Genomic DNA, 20,054 nt, shown 5'->3' on the forward strand with positions numbered 1-20,054 from the left:
CCCTACGGTTTTGTCCCCTCTTGGGGTGGTGGGGCTGAAAGGGCCACTGGAGAAAAAGCAGGCTGGGGTTGGGGCGAGGGGGTGATGAATTCACTTCCGGACGCATCAGATCAAAGGTGCCTGTGAGGGTGTCCAGGGGGATGGGTCAGGGGGCGGCAGGATGGACGCTCCAGTGCCACAGGGTGGGCATCTCCTCCCTAGAGAAAAGACCCAGAATCAAATGCAGAGTCTTCTACTGAACCCATAGCAAGAGAGAAAGGAGAAGGGAGGGAGGGAGACTGCAGGGAGGAAGGAGGAGTCGCTAGCTCGGACTGGACAAACGAAGGGACCCGGATCTGTTGGGTACCTCGTTCCAGGGCCGCGTGACCCATAAGAACCAGAAACCAGAAGGCGTGGCCGCCAGGGGAGCGCGCAGCGCCGCTTCGCGGGCGAGCAAACTGGGGCGGGAAGGGCGGTAGGCCTCAGCGCGTCCCACCTTCCGCAGGGCCGGGCGGCTCCCTGCGGTGACCGCCGCGAGGGCAGCGGAGACTGAGGTAAGGGGCTGGTGCGGAGCCGAGACCACGCAGAGTTGGCGAGCTGCTCGCAGGGGGCGCGGCCGCAGCACCGCCGGGAGGCGCGGCTCGCTGGGCGGGGCGGGGCGGGGCGGGGCCGGGCCGGGCGGGGAGGCGGGCGGGCGGCCGCGTGGCCACAGCGCCACCTGGCGGCCATATGGGCGAAGGTCGCCGCCGTTGCCAGCCGGTGCTTCCCGGTACCCCACCTGACCCCGTCAGCACCAAAACGGCTGCCCTCAGGCCCCAGGCAAAATTCCCCCCGTCTACGTATTTAAAAGCGGAACGCATGGACCCATTGCTGTCACATACACCCCCCCCTCCAAAGAGAATGGGCATTCTCTCCTTGAGATCTTACCTCTTCTCCCAAACAGTGATGCCTAAATGCAGAATCTCACATTCGTGTGACCCCCGTCCTCACCCGAACTCACTTTAAACTCAGGCAGCGGAGGGTGTCTGAAAGCTCCCTTTTACTGTGCTGAGTTTAAGATCCTAAAGGCAGAACCCACTTCCCACCCTGGCCATCCTAATAACAGCTAAGGGGCACTTCCTTCCTCAGTGCCAGGGGCTCTTCTAAGCAATTTCCAGGTAAGATTCCCACATAGGCCTACTGTTATCTGCATATGAATGAGGTCGCTGAGGCGCAGAGAGGCTTAGGAACTTGCCCAAAGTCACACAGTTAGAGGGGAAGGTAGGATGTTAATCTACGCAGTCTTGATTCCAAAAGAGGAAAGGGCATAAAAAAGGAATGGGGTGTGGTGGGAAAAAGAAAATTCTCGTCTAAGACAGGGGCGGTCCTGGAGTGCTGGAGCCCCTATTTTGTGGAGGGTCCAGGGCATCTTATTTCAAGTTCCCTGGTATCAGGGGACAGGCCATGAGCATGAGTGAACTGCCCAGGCCAAGGCTTAGAGCAGCTAGATGGAGCCATGGGGAGGGAGTGGGAGTTCTCTCCCCACCCACCACCCACCCAGGCCTCTGTCCATCTGCTGGCCTATGGGTGGTCCACAAGGCAGGAGAAGGAAAGCAGCTTCGGGGAAGAACTAAGCATGGAGGATGTGCCTGTCAGAATGATTTCTCCAAGCTTCATCAATGCCTCCGGCACAGGCGCTCGCTGTGCCCTCACTTTCAGCTGTGGCCCTCCCTTACCTGTGTCCAACGTGTGCCAGACATGCAAGAGCAGAATCCTCACTGGCTGCCTGATTCCTTTGTCTGGCCTCCGGCACAGGAGAACTGAGTACCTTTCCGAGCTTTTTCCTCCAAGCTTTCCGGTCAATCTGTTATAAACCCACCCAGGTCCCTGCACACCTCCCCCGCCCCACCCCACCCCCACCCCCGCGTGGTGTCCGCAGGCTGCAGAGCTGAGCCTGGTGCAGCGGAGGGGCCAGCAGGGGCAGGAAGGGAAACTAGAGCAAGAAAGCGGGGCCACTGCAAGCCTAGGCTTCCAGGCTTGACCAGAAGCATCCTTGAGGTGGAAAGACGAGCACAGAATCCAGTTTCCCATTCAAGAGTAAGTGCTGTTGGAAACGAGGCAAGGCCTCCACTGTGCCAGCGGGGCCCCACAGCCCCAGGACCGAGAGAGGGGTGAATCTTGGAGAGATCTTGGAAAAGGAAGAACAAGAGGGGAGGGTGTACCATTCACACATATCCCATCAGTCTGATTGTCCCCCGCTGTTACCACTACCCTAGAGGCAGAGGCCAAACTGAACTGCTTCGCTGAGTTTCTCTGCCCTTCTCTCTTATGGGAGCTTGCCCAGCGATTCCCCCAGAAAATCCCAGAAATGAAGCAGGAGTGTGTCCACACTCAGACAGACTCTCACCTTGGTTATAAACGGCTGGACCTTGGTGCAAGGATGCTGGCGGGTGGGATCTGTGGATCCATGGGGACAGGAAGAGCGTGGAACCAGCAGGAAAGAGGCCTGGGGGACCCCTTTGATGCCTTCCTAGAACTGGTCATGCTTCTCCCAGCAGCCTCAGGGCCTTTGCGCATGCAGCTCCCTCTGCCCAGGCTGCTCTCTGCTCACCCCTTTCACTCCCTAAATGATAAGGCTTTCTTCACCCACAGGAAAAAGTCTCTCTTTCTCAAGAACATTTTCCAGAAGCATGTCTCCCCTGAACCTTGTGTCAAGCATCAAGGCAGCAGGGATCAGGTAGTTTATGTGGGGTTCTGAGGCCAGGACTGTGATACAGGTGGATTATTTGGGAGAGGTTTGGGGGGAGTGAGGGAGTGGGGAAAGCAACACGGGGGAGAAGAAAAAGAACATTAAAAGATGTGGGTGGGCAACAGAGGCTCTGCTGGAGCCTCCTGGGAAGCAGTGAGAAGGTTCCAGAATTGGCCCCCTGAAGACAGGAGGCTGGAGCATTTACCCACCAGCTCCTGACCCCACTGGTTGAGGGCTGCCAAGGGGTCAAGGGGATTAAGGCTCTGTATTGACTACAGTTTCTCATTTTTGGAATTCCTGGTGCTCCAGCACTGGCGGCCTTGATCCTGAAGACACTGGCCTCCAAGAGCGGGCTGGCTCCCAGCAAATGACTCCCAGGGAGCCTCTCATACAAATCAACCATCCAGATGCCCAGCTCCTCCATCAGCCTCTCCCACACTGTGTCACTGTCCAGCTGGCCCCAGGCCAAGCACCCCTGTAGCCCAGAGCCCAAAGCCCAGAGAAATTATTCAAACGATCCAATTCTAAACTTGCTCAGCTGACCTACCCTGCCTCTCCCCTTCCTTCCCGTGAAATCCAAAATAAAGGCTCCAGGCCCTGGTCTGCCCTCTCCCTCTTCAGCCTCCTGGCTGACCCTGGTTCTGCCCGCTGTGGCCCTGTTTCTAGGGACCTGCGGGTGGAAACCTCTTCCTGCACGACAGTCCTTTCCTATGTGTCTTACACACCTGGTGAAAACATGCCCCACACTGCCAGTCCTGCAGCGCTGGGGAGCACCCCAAGGCAGCAACGACCAGGCACTCGGAGCATGACATGGGCGCTGTAAGAGCAGGGTGAGTCGGAGCGGAACTGAACACCAGCACTGAGCTGGGACGGAAATCGGGCTGGCTGAGGAGCAAGGAGCGTGAGAAGCAGGGCATGGGGCCACGTGCCGCTCCTCGTGCTTGTCTGCTTGTTTTTCTCACCATGGATCCCCCCCCCCCCCAGTGCTGGCACAGAGCAGGGACTTAATAACTGCCTCCTGCATTAATGAATCAATGAGTAGCCAAAAGAGTGGCCACAGTAAGACTGACCCCCCAAAGGAGAACGACGAACAGTCCAACATAAGACATTCAAAGGGTCCCAGTCAGGGCATCACATGATATGATCAACAGAGTGAAACGGCAGCCAACATAATGAGAAAATATTTGTGAGTCATTTATCTATTAAGGGGTTCATATCCAGAATATATCAAGAATTCCAACAACTTCGTAAAAAATCAAATAACCTGAATTTAAAACAGGCAAGGGACCTGCATAGACATATCTCCAAAGATGATACACACGAATCACCAATAATATGAAAAGATGCACAACATTGATAATTATTAGGGAAATTCAAATCAAAAATCACAAAGAGCTATCACCTCACACCCATTAAGATGGCTACTATCAGAAAAAACAAAATTTCGAGTGTTGGCAAGGATGTTGAGAAATTGGAACCCTTGTGCACTGTGCATTGGCAAGTGATGCAGCCACTTCAGAAAATGGTATGAGTTCCTCAGAAAGATAAAAACAGAACTGCCATATGATCCAGAAATCCCACTTCAGGTAAATATCCAAAAGAAATGAAAGCAAGGTCTTGAAGAGAGATTCGTGCACCCATGATCAGAGCAGCACTATCCACGGTAGCCAAGACACAGGCACAATCTAAGTGTCCACTGACAGATGAATGGATTTTTTAAATGCGAGATAGAGAGTAAGTCAGAAAGAGGAAGACAAATACCATATGATATCACTTATATGTGGAATTGAAAACTGGACACAAATGCACCAATTTACAGAACAGAGAGAGACTCACAGATATGAGAATGGAGTTGTGGTTACCAAGGGGGAGAAGGGAGGGAGGGAGGGAGGTGGACTGGGAGTTGGGGGTTAGTAGATGCAAACTGTTACATTTAGAAGGATAAGCAATGAGCTCCTACTGTACAGCACAGGGAACTGTATCCAATTTCCTGGGATAGAACAGGGCAGGAGATAATATAAGAAAGGAAATACGTAGGTATATACATATGTATGGCTCGGTCACTTTGCTCTACAGCAGAAGTTGGGACAACCTTATAAATCAACTATACTTTAATAAAAAAATTAATAGTAAAATGTGAAATATATTTACATACACACGAAGGAATATTATTCAAAAAAATTAAAAAATAAAAACAATAAAAAATAAATTTAAAGATTTTTTAAAATAAAAAATAAATTTTAAAAATAAAAAAAAATTTTAAATTAAAAATAAATCAATAAAAAGGCAGGAAGTCCTGCCACAAACTACAACCTGGTATGATACTAAGTGAAATAAGCCAGTCGCAAAAAGACAAATGCTGTATGATTCCACTTATATAAAGCATCTAAAGTAGTGAAATTCATAGAGAGGTAGGATGCGGGTTGTCAGGAGCTGAGGAGGGCAAAGGAGTTGTTTCATGAGTACAGTTCCGGTTTCACAAGATGAGAAGGTTCTGGAGATACGCCGCTGCACCGCAATGTGACTGAAGGTACTTGCTGCTGAACTGCGCACTTACAAATGGTTAAGATGGTACTTTTTCTAGGGGGTTCCCCCCCCCAATTTAAAAAGAGAGATTCCTGAACTCTCCTTAGACCCGGGTGAGAGGGGCTCCTGCTGGGGCTGTGTTTAGAAAGCCCCACACTATTCAAACGTTAAAATATTTTCCTGCTTCTCAGACCTGTCCCACATCCCAGGGCAGAACCTCAAGGGCGTGAAGGAGATGCTGCTGGAAAGAAGGGTGCAAGTCAGGCGGAGAAGGGTGTGAACTGGCGGCTGAGGAGTGGCTGAGGGGAGTCACCGATGGTCTGTACATGGGCACGTGCAACCAAGAAAGGGTCGCCCATCTCCTCACAGGGCCCAACACGTGAGGCTCTGAGGAGCCAAAATGCTCAACAGACCCACGAGATGGATCTTTGACTTGGACATACGCTGCGCGCAAGCGAGAGAGCGCGCGTGAGCGCACACACACGGACACTCCTGCACAGCCACACGCACGCAGGTGCACACCCAGGCACACACAGCTTCCCCCAGAAGCAGGCCAACTGTTTTCCTGCACTATTTTATTAAAGGAAGTGAGCCCTACAGGAATTACACTCCGGCAACACTCTAAAGCCACGAAGCTCGTCCAGGAGGAAGATGGACTCTGGTACCAAGCTTCTTAAACCAACCGCATGTCCTCAAGACCCGAGGTTCTTTCTAGGAAGAGCGCCACCTTCTGGCCAAAGCAGGCTGAGGCGAGGAGAGGGGACAGCCTAGTGGTAGATTAGGTCATTCCTTAGGGAAGCCCCGCGTCCAGCACAGTGCTGAAAACTAGACAGAGACTGTCCCTGCCCTCAGGGAACTGATGCCTCATGATAGGGACTGATCTTCACAATTCGTCACAGGCAGGAAAGTGTTGCTAGAGTTGTTCTCATGGTAGCGGGCCCCCTGCTCTGTGCCACGTGACTGGCTCCCCAGCTTGCTTCATCCTCTTAATAAGCGGTCCAGACCTGAGCAGCATCCTCAGCTCCTTCCTCTCTGTCACCCCCTCGTCTCACTCATCCAGTCCACTGCCGCGTCAATTCTGCCCCCCTCCTCCCCGTCACTCCTCTCTTCCCCTCCCCTCCCCCAGGCTCCCTCAGCACTTTCGGGATGCTGCCAGCCTCCTCCGGTCCCCCGTGTCGGGTCCCACTCCTTCTAATCCAACATCCGTACTACAGGCAAAGGGGGCCTTGTGACCTGTCATCCCACGTGACCTCTCAGGGGCCCCCACCGTCTTCCAGTTGAAGCTGAGACTCAGCAAATGTACTGTGGGGTCCGGTAGCTTTGGGCTCCCTCCAGCCTCAGCTCGTGCTGTGCTGCACGACTCACCTGCTTCAGCCCCGCTCAACACCTGACAGCTCCCACACGGGACCCTGCCTTCCCCCCAGCTTCGTGTGGGCTGCACTGCACGCAGAATGGATTCCAACGGCGTTCAAATCTTTGCACCTCGCAAAGACCCCCTAGGAGGTTCGGAGTCATAAGGACCCTCCACTGGTACTTGCTCAAATCTTTCTGCTCTTTCCCCTTCTCTCCACTCTACTGCTGCTCAGGCCTCTGCAACCCCTCTCTCTCCAGCACTGGCTCCCCCACCCCACCCCTACCCCCCCACTCCCCACCCCCTGGAGCCTGCAAGGCCTCTGCTGCCCTCTGCCCTCTCACCCCCTACTCAGTCTCTCTCTTCCATCTTGTTCTTCATAGTAAAAGCAGGGAACCCCCTGGAAAGGCCCACACAAATGGAGCAGATGCCTGGCCAAGAGGGGTCTCCTCCCCAAATCCATCAGCTCACAAGCCCTCCATGCTCCTTCCAGCTCAAGCTGTCCCTTCTCTGAGCCACCCCCAGCATCACAGCGCTCATCACACTCTCCGCAGCTTGCTTACTCATTGTCGTGCGTTCCCTCCCTGAGCAAAGGTCAGGGGCAGCAGCCTGCTCCTCACCCCACCTCCAGCTCCAGAACTTTCCTTCTGGTGGATTCAATGAAACAAAGAGCCAACCCAGTACCACGACAGCAGAGGAAACTCCCCAGGGACCTGGAAGCGACCCAGATGACAGGCTTCCTCACTGGTTCCCACCATGTGGAACCACCCAGGCTGGAGGCAAAGGCGGGGGGGGGGGGGGGGGGCGGTTCTGACTGAATGTAGAATGAGGCTCGGAGCTGATACTTGGCACCGACAAGCGGCGAAAAAGGCAAACTGATCCATCTCTCCCTCCTTTATCTGATCAGATAGGGAATTACCTTCCTGCTTCTTCTGGGCATGAATCAGGACACAAAAACAGCTCAAACCTTATAATAATACATTTTTAAAACATAAATAAGACCCTTCCCTTGTGAAGTAGGACAGTTTTCTCTTGACTCTGCCCCAGTGGTCCCGGTTCCTGGGGTGAGGGCTGGCCCAAGGCTGCCCTAACTGAAGGAGGCGTATGATCATCTGATGCGGTGCCACAGGAGAAGGCCAGCACCGGCTGGGACAGGGCCACCTGACCCAGAGCCCCTGCTCCCACTCGCTGCTACTGGCCCTGCAGAGGCAGACCCGAGGGGACTTCATGCTCCAGACCCCACCAGAGACCAGGCTCTTGAAAACGGGGATCCTCGGGGTGAGAGCACCAAGGAGCCAGAGGTCAGGAGAGACAAGAAGGAGAATCCAAAGTAGAGGGTGTTCGTTTCAAGGGGCGGCAAGAGCAGCAGTCGTCCTGGACGTGCCCCAGAGCTGAGGTCAGGTGACCCATCTTGGAAGATGCTGGCTGAACACAAAGGACAGAACTATTTTGTATCCCCCTGTGCTTTGTGTGTGCGTGTGACCTACTGGCAGAAAGGAAGCTTGCTGACAGGGTGTCCCACCTTCCCGTCTCCTGTTAAGGCTCCATTATTGGGGCTGAATTTCTATCTCTATTTCTAGTGTATTTATACAGTGCAGCCCATTTACAGAACCTCTTGATGGACAAGGCATTGGCTTAGGAGAGGGATGGACTGCATTTCCCATCAATGACAACGGTATTCCCCCCTGCCCCAAATCCTCCCTAGAAACAGCATTGATGGGTCACCTCTCTTGGCATGTGACTACTTGAACAGCAGAATGAGGCAAAAGTGACACTGTGTGACTTCCAGGGCTGGGTCATGACAGGCCATGCAGCTTTCCTCTTACTCTCTGAAACACCCATCCTGGAGCTCTGAGCCACCATGGAAGGAGTTCAACTACACTGAGGTTGCTTGGCTGCAAGAAAGCCTAGCTCCGTGGGAAGAGCACACTAGGTGGTCCAGCTTGCAACCCTGTGCTTCCAATGATCCCAGCCCACCTAGCAGACTTATGAATGAGTGAATGAATGAATGAGCCTCCTGCTGATTCTAGACTCCCCCATCAAATCCCTCCCCAATTTGGAGTCTTTCCAGCAGAGGGAAAGTCCCAGCTGTGCTATCTGAACTCCAACCATAGAGGCTGCAAGCACAATTAACTTCTTGTTTTTAGCTTCTAAGTGTTGCTAAAATTTGTTACAGAGAAATACTAAGTCCAGGAGTTCCCCTTATAGCTCCTAGGAAAGAAAACCAACTGGTAACCATGAGGATGTGGGTTGGATCCCTGGCTTGACTCAGTGGGTGGAGGATCTGGCCTTGCCAGGAGCTGCAATGTAGGTCACAGATGCAGCTCTGATCCAGTGTTGCTGTGGCTGTGACACAGGCTGGCAGCTGCAGCTCCGATTCGACCCGCAGCCTGGGAACTTCCATCTGCCGCGGGTCCGGCTCTGAAAGAAAGAGGAAGGGAGGGAGGAAGGATGTCTCAGTCCAGGCACAAGCTCCATAATTCAATAGGCTGGGGTGGGGGGAACTCTTGCTATTAGAACAAACAGAACTAAACTCAAATTTAAGTTCACTCAAGCCAGTTGCTTAACCTCCCTGTGTCTCAGTTTCCCCATCTGCAAAGTGGAGACAACTGCCCTCATTGGAAGGCTTTAACCAGCTGTTAAAAAATTATCCCTGGAGTTCCCGTCGTGGCGCAGTGGTTAACGAATCCGACTAGGAACCATGAGGTTGCGGGTTCGGTCCCTGCTCTTGCTCAGTGGGTTAACGATCTGGCGTTGCCGTGAGCTGTGGTGTAGGTTGCAGATGTGGCTCGGATCCTGTGTTGCTGTGGCTCTGGCGTAGGCCGGTGGCTGCAGCTCCGATTGGACCCCTAGCCTGGGAACCTCCATATGCCCGCGGGAGTGGCCCAAGAAATAGCTAAAAAAAAAAAAAAAAGTATCGCTGCGAACTCTGAGAGAGATGGAGCCGGTGTGGATGTGCGGGCAGCTTTGATGATGACACCCAACACCCGTTTGTGGGTGAAAAAACCTCTTCTCACATTTACAACATACTGACCCAGTTCTGCGAGTCATCGGGCTTCCGTGTCTTTCCAGACTCAATGAAGAATCTGGGGCATTACCCGGAGGGCAGAAATCAGTGAAATTCCATTCACCCCCTCTCTGCTTTTGCTTTAATTGGTCTTTTTTTTTTTTTTTAATGCATGGAGAAATTCGCTGTCAACATACAGAAAAAATGGTGCACAGAGAAACTGACGCAAACATGATAGAAAGTCTCTAAGATGATTTTTCCGAGACGGTAACTGAACTTCTGTCACCATTCAGCATCAAGGCTGCTGCTGGTCAAGTCTGGAGACTTTGAAAACAGCACAAGGGGTGTTTCAGAGCTGGGAGAGGCAGGTGAAGGTCCCAGCCCTGGAAGGGCCTGGAGGAGGGAGCTCCAAGCACAGGTCGCGCTAAAGAGCCTGCACAGGAGCCCCCTCCCCCACCCCGTGACAAATCTACCACCAAGGAAGAGAGACGCGTCGTGCTGAATCCCACAGGTCCCACTGCACGGCTTGGGTGCAGGTAGGACTCAGGGGAGAGGGGGTGAACCTCAGGAGAGAGCTCTGAGCGCCATATCCCTGGGTGAGCCCCAGAGATGTTATGGTCCAGGGGCACCAACGCGGTGCCGAGGAGGAGCAGGAAGGAGATGGAGGATGCCATGAAAGGACAGAGAGGGGCTCACTGAGACATGGGGGGACTCTGAGAAATCCCCAGGGGAGGGCGAAGGTCCTGTATATAGCCAGAGAAACCCGGGGTGTCTGTAAGCATGACACACCCAGGATGCCGGGCTGCATGAGGCAGTCCAGGATTCTATAGGAGGGGGCTATTAGTACCTGCCCGGGAAGCTGTGCGGGATTGGATGAGAGCATCATTCATAAGGGAGTTACAGAGCACCTGCAGAGTGCCAGCCCTTGGGAATGGAATCAGCTAGTTCTGGGGAATGGAGCAGGCGCCTGACAATCCCCCACCCCAGGCTGCATCCCCATCTCCTGGGAGTCAGTCATTTTTCAGGGTATCTGCTCCTGAGGCCAAGAAACAGGTAGAAAACATGTTTTCTGTAATAAATAACACAGAATCTCCTTCGCCTCACCCTCGCCTCCAGGCAGATGCCGGTAATACAAAGTCAAGAGGATTTTGTGTGTGTGTGTGTGTGTTTTAATAAACAAGAATCATTTCCCCAGCCTCATGTTAAACAGAAATCTGCTCTTCAGGATGATTCTATGGTGTGTTTCGAAAATAAAAATCTGAAAATTATGATGGGTTAGGGTTCACGAACGGTTCCTCTGCTTGTCAGGCTTATAGAAAGGCAGAAGCGAAGTCGTTCCCACACCACCCCACCCCCAGAGACTCCTAAACCCGGCTGGGTGACCAATGGCATCCCCAGCGGCTTCCCCAAAGGTGTGTCAGCGTCCCACTCAAAGCCGGCCACCGAGGGTCCCCCTCTCATCTGCACCCCTGGCATTCCAGGGCCTCCACTCTTCAGCCGGTCCCTCTAAGCCTTGCAAGTGTTGGAGCCAGGGCTGCACCTGCGTCGACTGCGGTTCTTTGTTAACTAAGTAAATAATATCTCAGAGGCAGACATCTATAAAATGAGCTGTTCCGCCTCAGTGAGGCTTGTCGCAGACACGAGGGCTTGTTCTTTTCAAAATACTCCGACATCCCGCAGGTATGAAAAAAATAATAATCCCCTCTCTACTGTCTGACTCAGAGTGGTTTTTAAGCAAGAGCCACTGCAGCTGAGTGGCCCAGCACCTCATAAAGGGCTCCATCCCCGCACAGCTCCCCCGAAAGGCCCCCATGCTGTGTCTCCATCACTGGGTGTCAACAGCCGAATTCATTCCTGGAAGGAGATACGCATCACACCCCGTGGTCAGGGCCTTGCAGCCCCAGACAGGAGCGGGGTCGATTATGGCACATGAGCTTGTCCTTCCTCATGAGCCCAAGAGAGGCTTCCTGCCCCAGGCTGCCCAGCACACACGCTGGAGAGAAGCTGGGGCCTGTTTTGCAGAAGAGAAAGCATCCAATCAGCTCTTGAGTGCCCAGTGGGTGCCTGGCCACATTAAGGGCTGTGATCATGAAAAACTCCTTTGAAGCCAGAAAAGGGGTAATCAGAAGGGGAAAGATCCAGAATGTGCTCCCCAAGTTCAGTGAAGACTGAAACGGTACTCATTAGCCACTGTGTCATTATGGAGGAAAATCGCCACCAAATGGGGAACCTATTTTCCATTTTAACAGTGATGGAGGCTAATCAAAACCAGCTTCAAATCTGAAATGTATTAAGGATCCAACAAATAACTTTGATTCAAGCAATTACTTAAAATTGAAATTTGCTAAGTGTGCAGAATGAGCCATTCATTAGCACAGTGACACCTGGTAGCTGGCAGGAGCAGGGAGCCCTGGGGTGGAGGGGACATGCCGGTGAAGGTTAGCCATTGCCTCCACCATGGTGCATCCCTCTGCCAGGTAGGAAGGTGCTCGTCCCCAGGGGCCCCTAAGGGCCAGGTCCAACGCAACTCTCTGCCTTCAGTCTTGAACCTCTGCAGCCTGGGTTTACTCCTCCTCTGAGCTGTGTCTTTCATTTGAAAGCTTTGCTAAGCGTGTTGCTTTAGTCCCCCAAGCCCCAAAGAAGACCCTAAGACAAAGATTGAAATGCCAGTGAAAGGGTCACTAGCAGGTGTGGGAAGGTGACACTGAGAAAAAGACAGCCAGTAGAGGGTGTGCCAGTAGCCAGTGACCACAGGGATGTCGTGGTAGGCAGAACAATGGCCCCCAAAGACGGCCACATCCTAATGTGCAGAACTTGCCAGTATATCATGCTACATAGCAAAGGAAAATTAGGATCCCAAATGGAGGGAGTTCCTGTTGTGGCTTAGGAACTAGTACTCGACCCAACTAGTGACCATGAGGATGAGGGTTTGATCCCTCACCTCACTCATGGGTTAAGGATTTTGCGTTGCCGTGAGCTGCACGGCTCAGACCCTGCATTGCTGTGGCTTTGGTGTAGGCCAGCAGCTGCAGCTCCAATTTGACCCCTAGCCTGGGAACTTCCATATGCCACAGGTGCAGCCCTAAAAAGACAAAAGACAAAAAAAAAAAAAAAAAAAAGATCCCAGATGGAATTAAGACTGCACAGGAATTACATCAGCTGATCTTGAGATGGGGGAAATTAGCCTGGATTATCCAAGTGGGACCAATGGAATCATGAGGGTCCTTGTGACATGGAAGAGGGAAAAGAGCTAGGGTCAGAGTGATGCGATGTCAGAAAACTCAACTGGCCATCTCTGACTTTGAAGATGGAACAGGAGGCCCCAAGCCAAGGAATGCTGGAGCCTCTAAAAGCTAGAAAAGGCAAGGCAATGCCTTCTCCCCCACCGCCTCCTGAGAGGTCCTGCCCACACTTTGATTCTGGCCCAGCAAGACCTATTTCAGATTTCTAACCTCAAGAACCTCAGGACAGTAAACGTGTGTTCTTTTAAGCCACTGAGTTTATCGTGACCTGTTCCAGCAGCAGGAGAAAATGCAGGTGACTTTAGGAAACTCCCTTGTGCTTCCTGCCTCTGTGTCATAGTCTCTTCAGGCTGCTATAAGAAAACACCACAGACAGGGTGGTTTATAAACAGTGAAAATGTATCTCTCACAGTTCTGGAGGCTGGGGAGTCCAAGGTCAAGGCACCAGCAGATTCAGTGTGTGATGAGGCCCTGGTTCAGAGATGGTTGTCTTCTGGGTCTGCATACAGCTGAAGGGGAGAGGCAGCTCGCTGGGGTCTCTTCTATAAGGGCACTAACTGCATTTGTGAGGGCTCCACCCTCACGACCTAATCCTCTCCCAAAGACCCCTCCTGCAAACACCATCGTGTTGGGGATTAGGTTTCAACATAGGAGCTTGCATTGAACACAGTCAGTCCACAGCAGCACATGAACAGGCAAAGGCAGGATGGCCATTCCTTTTTTTTTTTCTTTTCTTTTCTTTTATTTTGTCCTTTTAGGGCCACTCCCATGGCATATGGAGGTTCCCAGGCTAGGAGTCTAATGGGAGCTGTAGCCACCATCCTACACCACAGCTCACAGCAACACTGGATCCTTAACCCACTGAGCGAGGCCAGGGATCAAACCCGCAACCTCATGGTTCCTAGTCAGATTCGTTAACCACTGAGCCGGGACGGGAACTCCAGGATGGCCATTCTTGTGCATGTTTCCATCCTGGATTCCTCAGTAGGCTGTGGGAAACTTCACCCAGGCCTGATGGCCAAGCTGAGTTCCCCCATCTACATTTTACCAGAGGCCATCACCTACTTGCCCACCTACTTTTTTTGTCTTTTTAGGACCGCACCCACGGCATAAGGAAGTTCCCAGGCTAGGGGTCAAATCAGAGCTACAGCTGCCAGTCTACACCACAACCACAGCAATGCAGGATCCAAACCACATCTTCGACCTACACCATAGTTCATGGCAGCACCAGATCCTTAACCCACTGAGTGAGGTCAAGGATCAAACCCACATCCTCATGGATACTATCTGGGTTCTTAACCCACTGAGCCACAATGGGAACTCCATTTTTTTTTTATCTCAATTTGTTTATTTTTTGGCTGCACCAGCGGCATGTGAAAGTTCCCAGACCAGGGACTGAACAGGAGCCAACACTGCAATGACAATGCCGGATCCTTAGCCCACTGCGCCACAAGGGAACTTCCTTGCTGACCTTTTAACAAGTCTCTCTCAGGCAAAATCCCAAGACAGAGACAAACCCAGACCTGAAGGAAGGGCCCCGCCTATGCCCGGGCTGCAATGAAGAGCCCCGGGGGCCCTGCAGGAAGCAGGGCCGGGGGAAGGGAGGGAGCCTGGGGCTCCGGCCGCAGCACCCCAGGCATCTGTGCCAGAGATGCTATTTCTGGGCTGCCTGGTCACCCACGTTGTCTCCACTGCCCTCTGGCAACTAGTGGCCAGGAGGCCCCTGTTGCCCAGCACATGAGAGGATGTCTTAGAGCAGGTTCCCTAGAAAGAGACTCTGGGATGGAAAGTCCATGAAGAACATTTTGCCAAGTGGTCCTGGGAGATACACCTTTAAGGGAGCAAGGAAGGTGGGGCTGGGCAGAAGGAGGGGTGGACCGCTGTGCTATGGGTGCAGTGGTGGGGACTCTGGGAGTTCCGGAGCCACAGTGGTCCCTTGGAATTGTTCCAAACTGAGGCCAGAAGGCCCAGGTCTTCAGAATTGTACTCCCTCTTCCACTAGCCATTAGCTAGAGGGATGGGCTACACCCGGGGTGAGGCGGTTGCCCCATGGCCAAGGGCAATTTCCAGTGAAGGGTGTAGCTGGGAAGATAGTCCCAGCATCTGGGGAATGGATGCGAAGGCCCTGAAGATGCAGAGATGGGCAGAAGCCCCAGTGCCCACTGCAGAAGAGGGCCCTGCCAGCCAGGGCAGGCCGTGGGAGCCTGGGTGGAAAGTGTTGCTCTTTGTCACCTCCCGCCCTGGCAGACGGGCCACACAGCCCCCCCCACCTCTCAGGATTCCACAAGGGCACCGCCTCCCCATCCTTAGGCCTCCGGCAACCTCCGTGAGCCAGCCTGTCTCCCCTGCAGAGGCACTAACGGAGACATCAAAGCCGTAGCATCTCGCTTTCAAGAAGCTTTGAAACACACTTCTGAAATGGCTGTGCCCAGGAAGATTAAAACTCTTCCTATTGAAGCATCTGAGGGGCTCAGGCATCAGAACAGAGTGGGTGGGCTCACAGATAGAAAAACGTGGAGTGCTATTGTGCACCAGGCAGTGGGATGGAAAAGCCAGAATAAAAATATACGGTGAATCTAAGCAATAGAGGCTGAATTCCAGAATCTCTAAAGTAACAGTGTAAGCAGGTGGGGCCCCTGTGCGGGTCAGGGCAGTAAACAGACTGCCAGGAAGAAATCAAAGGCCTTCCTTAATTCACTCGTTCATTCACTCATGCTGACATGACTTAGGAGCACCAACTAAGTGCCAGGCACTTAGTCCCAGGGCCCAGGAACCAGAGGAAGAGGACAGACCTTCACCTGCCCCCACATTGCCAACAGCCTGGTGGGGGAGCCAGACAAAGAGCAGAGTGTGAAATGTGCTGAGATGGGGAAGCGCAGGGGCCATGGGACTCAGAGGGAGTCACGGAGGGCTTCCTGGAGGAGGCAAAGCCTGAGCTGAGCCCCAAAGGATGCACAGGAGTGACTTGGGTAAAGAGGAGTAGGGAGAAGAGAATATGAGTGAGGGGAGAGGGGAGAGGGGTTTGAAAGAGAGGCAGAGAGAGGTGAGACCTGGAGCGGGGGGAGTAGGGGTGTGATCTCATGAGGCCATGAAGACCAGGCCAAAATGAAGTGGGCTTCATCAGGAGGGCAGTGAGGAGCCATGGAAGGGTCTACAGCAGAGGTGTGACCGGATTCCATCTGTGGGTTAGAGCAACAGAAAGCCCTGCCAGCCACTGAAGACCCACATGGAAAACACCTCTGGGTTCATAACCCACAGCCCTGACCCAAGATTGAAGGAGGCTGGGCTGGGGGGGGGGGGGGTTGGGCGGGGGGCATTTGAAGCATCAAGTGGAGGCCTGAACCCCTTGGTTTGCCCGGCACGATCCTGTCCTTTTCTCTAAGCCCAGCTCCCTCTCCATACCTCCCCGATTCCAAAAAAGGCCAGGCTGCAGACATCGCTAGACCTCTGAATCCTTCCACAATACCCACAGCACCGTGCCGTCCTGCCCCTCCAGGCCCTTGCTCCGCCTGCCTTGCCCTCTGCCCTGCTCACTTCACCTGCCTGACTCCTACCATCCTAAGCTGCCAGCCCCCGACCCCCTTAGGCTGGTCAAGAGCAAAGCAAATTGCAATTCAAACGTGACGCTTCCCAAGACTCCTCCCTTATCACTGTCCAGCCCAGGTCTCAAAGTTCTTGGTGGAACAGCAGGCAGCACAGCCATCAGTGCAGTCTCCGGTGTCCCAGCTGGCGCAGCCCCTGCATGTTCGCGTGAACCAGTCCCATTGCCTCCCCAAAGGGGCTGCCGATCATTGAGTCACACCGATTCAGGTGAGAAGGGAAAGCCTCCCTTGGTCCCACAGTGTGTCCTGTGAGCTCATGCCTGTCAGCTTTCCTCCTGGCTCCCGAGTCCCGTGGGCTCCTGGCTCCCGAGTCCCGTGGGCTCCTGGCAACCAAACACAGCGTCTTCACAACAACCTTTCCCCTGGTTTCTCAGGGCCCGAGGCTCACAGACTCAACCCAGACTCAACAGTGTTTCCTGGAGGCAAAGAAAGCGAATCGTAGCATCGGATGGTTCTGCCTGTCCCCCGAGGGGACCGGCGCCCACGTGGCTCAGCAGACCAGGTGGGGGAGGACCTTTCAGTGCCAGGCTCAGGCGGCCCCTTGGCCCAACCAGATCCTCTGCAAGAGCTGAGACCCTGCCCCTTTGTATAACACTGTCATCACACCTGAAAAGCCACCCGGTTATGACCAGAGGGCAGGGCCACCTCGTCAGCTTAAGGAGGCTGGTCAGGAAGCGGAGATGAGAGTATTAATGGGGAAGTCAACAGTGCCCCGTGCCTTTCAAATCAGCTGCTTTGGTTGAGAGGCAAATGTCCCCACAGCGCATGAGTGGGAGAATCTGGCATCTTTACATTTAAACTCAAATCCTGCGACGGGCCTGACCTTTCTGCGTGGAAGGATCGGGGAACTGAGGCTAATCCAGTCCATGAAGGACCATCGGATGCAGCAAACGCCACGCCATGATGTGAACAGCGTCTTCCCTTGTTGTTCTTATTTATATTTTATTAGGACTTTATTGAATGTTTTCTTGTAGGTCACCTGGAACCCTCTGGGGAATAAAGCAAAGCAAAAATAAATAAATGCTTTGAATTAAGGCGTAGGAGGGACAGCGTTCCAGAGAAGTGAACACTCAGATAATCAGAGAGGGGCTTTGTACAGAGACACCAATCCCAGCGACAGGCAACAGGGGCAGCTCCCATCTCCAAGTGGCGAAACTTGCTTAATGCCTAGCAGACACTTTCCACATTACATCTATCACCTGGTACACTTACCCCAGCATCCGGCAGCCTGGGCTTACGGGGACCCTCCCTGCCTCAGCTCCCGAGCCGGCCCTGTGCCTGGGGGAAGGCAGTGCCGGCAGAGGAGTGGTTCTGAGTGTGGGGCAGTGGGACCAGGGCACCTGTACACCAGCCCTGTTTCTGTTTCTTCGGCCAAGTGTCCCTGAGCACACCTGTAAGTGGGTCAATCCAGCACCTGCCTCAACAGGAGAATTTTGAGCTCGTGGATGGAGACAGAATGAGTTTTCAGCAAATAGCAGCTAAGACTGAAGCCCTGGTCCCCCGGGGGGATCAGCCTCCCCAGTAGGTAACCCAGGACATCCAGGGCCATTGGACTGTGGGGTCTCAGAGCCTCAGGAAGACTCCTGGGGATGGAAAAGCCTGGGGTGTCTCCAAAAGTGAAAAGGAAGAAAGACAGTGCTCCAGAAAGATAGAACCACACACACACAAAGTCTTGGAGACTGGCCCGCAGAGGGCGGGGAAGCCAGCCTGGCGGGGCGGGCAGCTGAGGAAGGGGAAGGAGCCGGCTCTCCTGCGTGGACACTGAAAACCAAGCAAACAACAAGATTAATTCGCACAGGCAGACGGCTCAAAACACTGTGTGTGTGACCTGAATGCTATGTAAATACTGGAAGCAGATGAAGCAGAGAAGAATTCTTGGATTGCTCCAAGGGACACAGGTCCTGGAATTTCTGCCTCTTGCTTGTGCTTCCAGAACTGAAATTAGGCCTCTGCCAGAGAAGGAGGCGGCACTCCTGGTTTGGGCAAAGGTAAAAGTACAAGCACCCAGCGTGCCCTCAAAAATACCTGTGGAAGAAAGGAGGGATAGAAGGGGTTGAAAGGCTCATGAATATTTTTCAGGTGTTCCCCTCTTGCCTGCAAGTTGCAGAAGAATTGACATTTCATCAGCTGGAGCACCAGCTCCCGGAGGACCCAGAGACCACTCACTGATGTGCGCCTATTGAACTTGGGGAGAAAAGAGGTCCTTCCAGGCCAGAACCTCCTGGGTTAACACTGCCAGGATCTTCCTATGAACAGGAACACTTGTAGTTCTGAATTTCATCTCGAAGGAAGGGGAAGTGGAGGGGCCCGGCTTCCTGCTCAAGGCGGGGTGGGGGGCAGGGGGCGGGAGGGGCTCCCCTCCCGAGGTCCACAGGTCGTGCTCTCTGGGCTCCCTGGTCCCTCCCTGACCCCTCCTCAGGCATCCCGCATCCTCCTGCCTCCATCCCTAAGGGACGTGCTTCCCCCCTTCCTCCACCCCCAACCATGGCTTGGATTCTACAGCCCCACCCACACCTGCTACAAACTAAAATGTCCCGACAATGCACAATTACCGAGCACCGACTGTATGCCTGGCTCTGGGCCAAGTACTTGCCACGCATCACTTCATGGGCTCCTCACAGCCACCCGTGGAGAAGGTATCACCATTGTTACAGAGATGGAAGCTGAGGCTCAGAGGTCCAAGGTCACCCCACAAGAAGAGTCAGCACCGGGATCTCCAGCTGTAACTCCAAACTTGCGCTCTCAGCCCCACTACAGTCACCGGTGTACAAGCATCAGGATTGGTGCTGTATTCAAGCACCACCTTACTGTTGTTTCCTTAATATTTTTCTTTACACTGAATCTCCTTATTTTTAACTCAAATAAAGGTACTTAAAGGAAACTGTATCGCCATGGTATGTTAAAATAATTTTACTTCTCAAAAGTAACCAGAAAATTGGAGTTCCTGTCGTGGCTCGGTGGTAATGAATCCGATTAGTATCTATGAGGATGCAGATTCAATCCCTGGCCTCACTCAGTTGCTGTGAGCTGTGGTGTAGGTTGCAGATGTGGCTCGGATCTGGTGTTGCTGTAGCTGTGGTGTAGGCTGGCAGCTGGAGCTCAGATTTGATCCCTCGCCTGGGAAGCTCCATTAAAAAAAAAAAAAAAAAAAAAAAGGACATATCAAAAGTAACGGGGAAAGAAAACAGGGAGCGTAAATTGCCACCGGTATCTGGCCTGCCAGAAGCCCCTGCTTGCTCCTCCTCCGAAAGGGAGCTGAGCACACACCAGAGGGCGCCCTGGCGCCCAGCTGCCTCCCTCACCAAGACAGGATTGATAAAGGCCCCAAAGGCATCCGTTTCTCTCTCTGCAACCCAGGGTGTGAACACTGTGCTGGGCTCCTGATGACATCCCCCTGTGACCAACCCACAGCGACATATGGCCCACCCTGTGGGAAACACTGCCCCTTCCTGTCCTGGAACCCACCCACGCCGAGGGCTTCGATGCCACCCTCATACTGAGGGCCTCCAATATGTGTGACCACAGCCCAGGCCCCTGTGGGCCCTGATCCTTGATGATCAGGTTCTCTCCCCAGAGATCACCCAGGGCCTGAACCCACGGTCAGTGTACACCTACACAC

The 20,054-nt window shown here is 53.3% G+C and overlaps 1 long non-coding RNA gene across 1 annotated transcript; it reads left to right on the forward strand.

The window, feature by feature from the left end:
• The first annotated feature begins 387 nt into the window (after positions 1–387).
• On the forward strand, positions 388–18,732 carry LOC125134043 (uncharacterized). Its single transcript, XR_007136545.1, has 3 exons — positions 388–533; positions 16,492–16,643; positions 16,810–18,732. It is a non-coding gene; the product is annotated as an uncharacterized LOC125134043 (long non-coding RNA).
• The last annotated feature ends 1,322 nt before the right edge of the window (positions 18,733–20,054 follow it).

The sequence above is a fragment of the Phacochoerus africanus genome, chromosome 8 (assembly GCF_016906955.1).
Source record: "Phacochoerus africanus isolate WHEZ1 chromosome 8, ROS_Pafr_v1, whole genome shotgun sequence".
Lineage (NCBI taxonomy): Eukaryota > Metazoa > Chordata > Mammalia > Artiodactyla > Suidae > Phacochoerus > Phacochoerus africanus.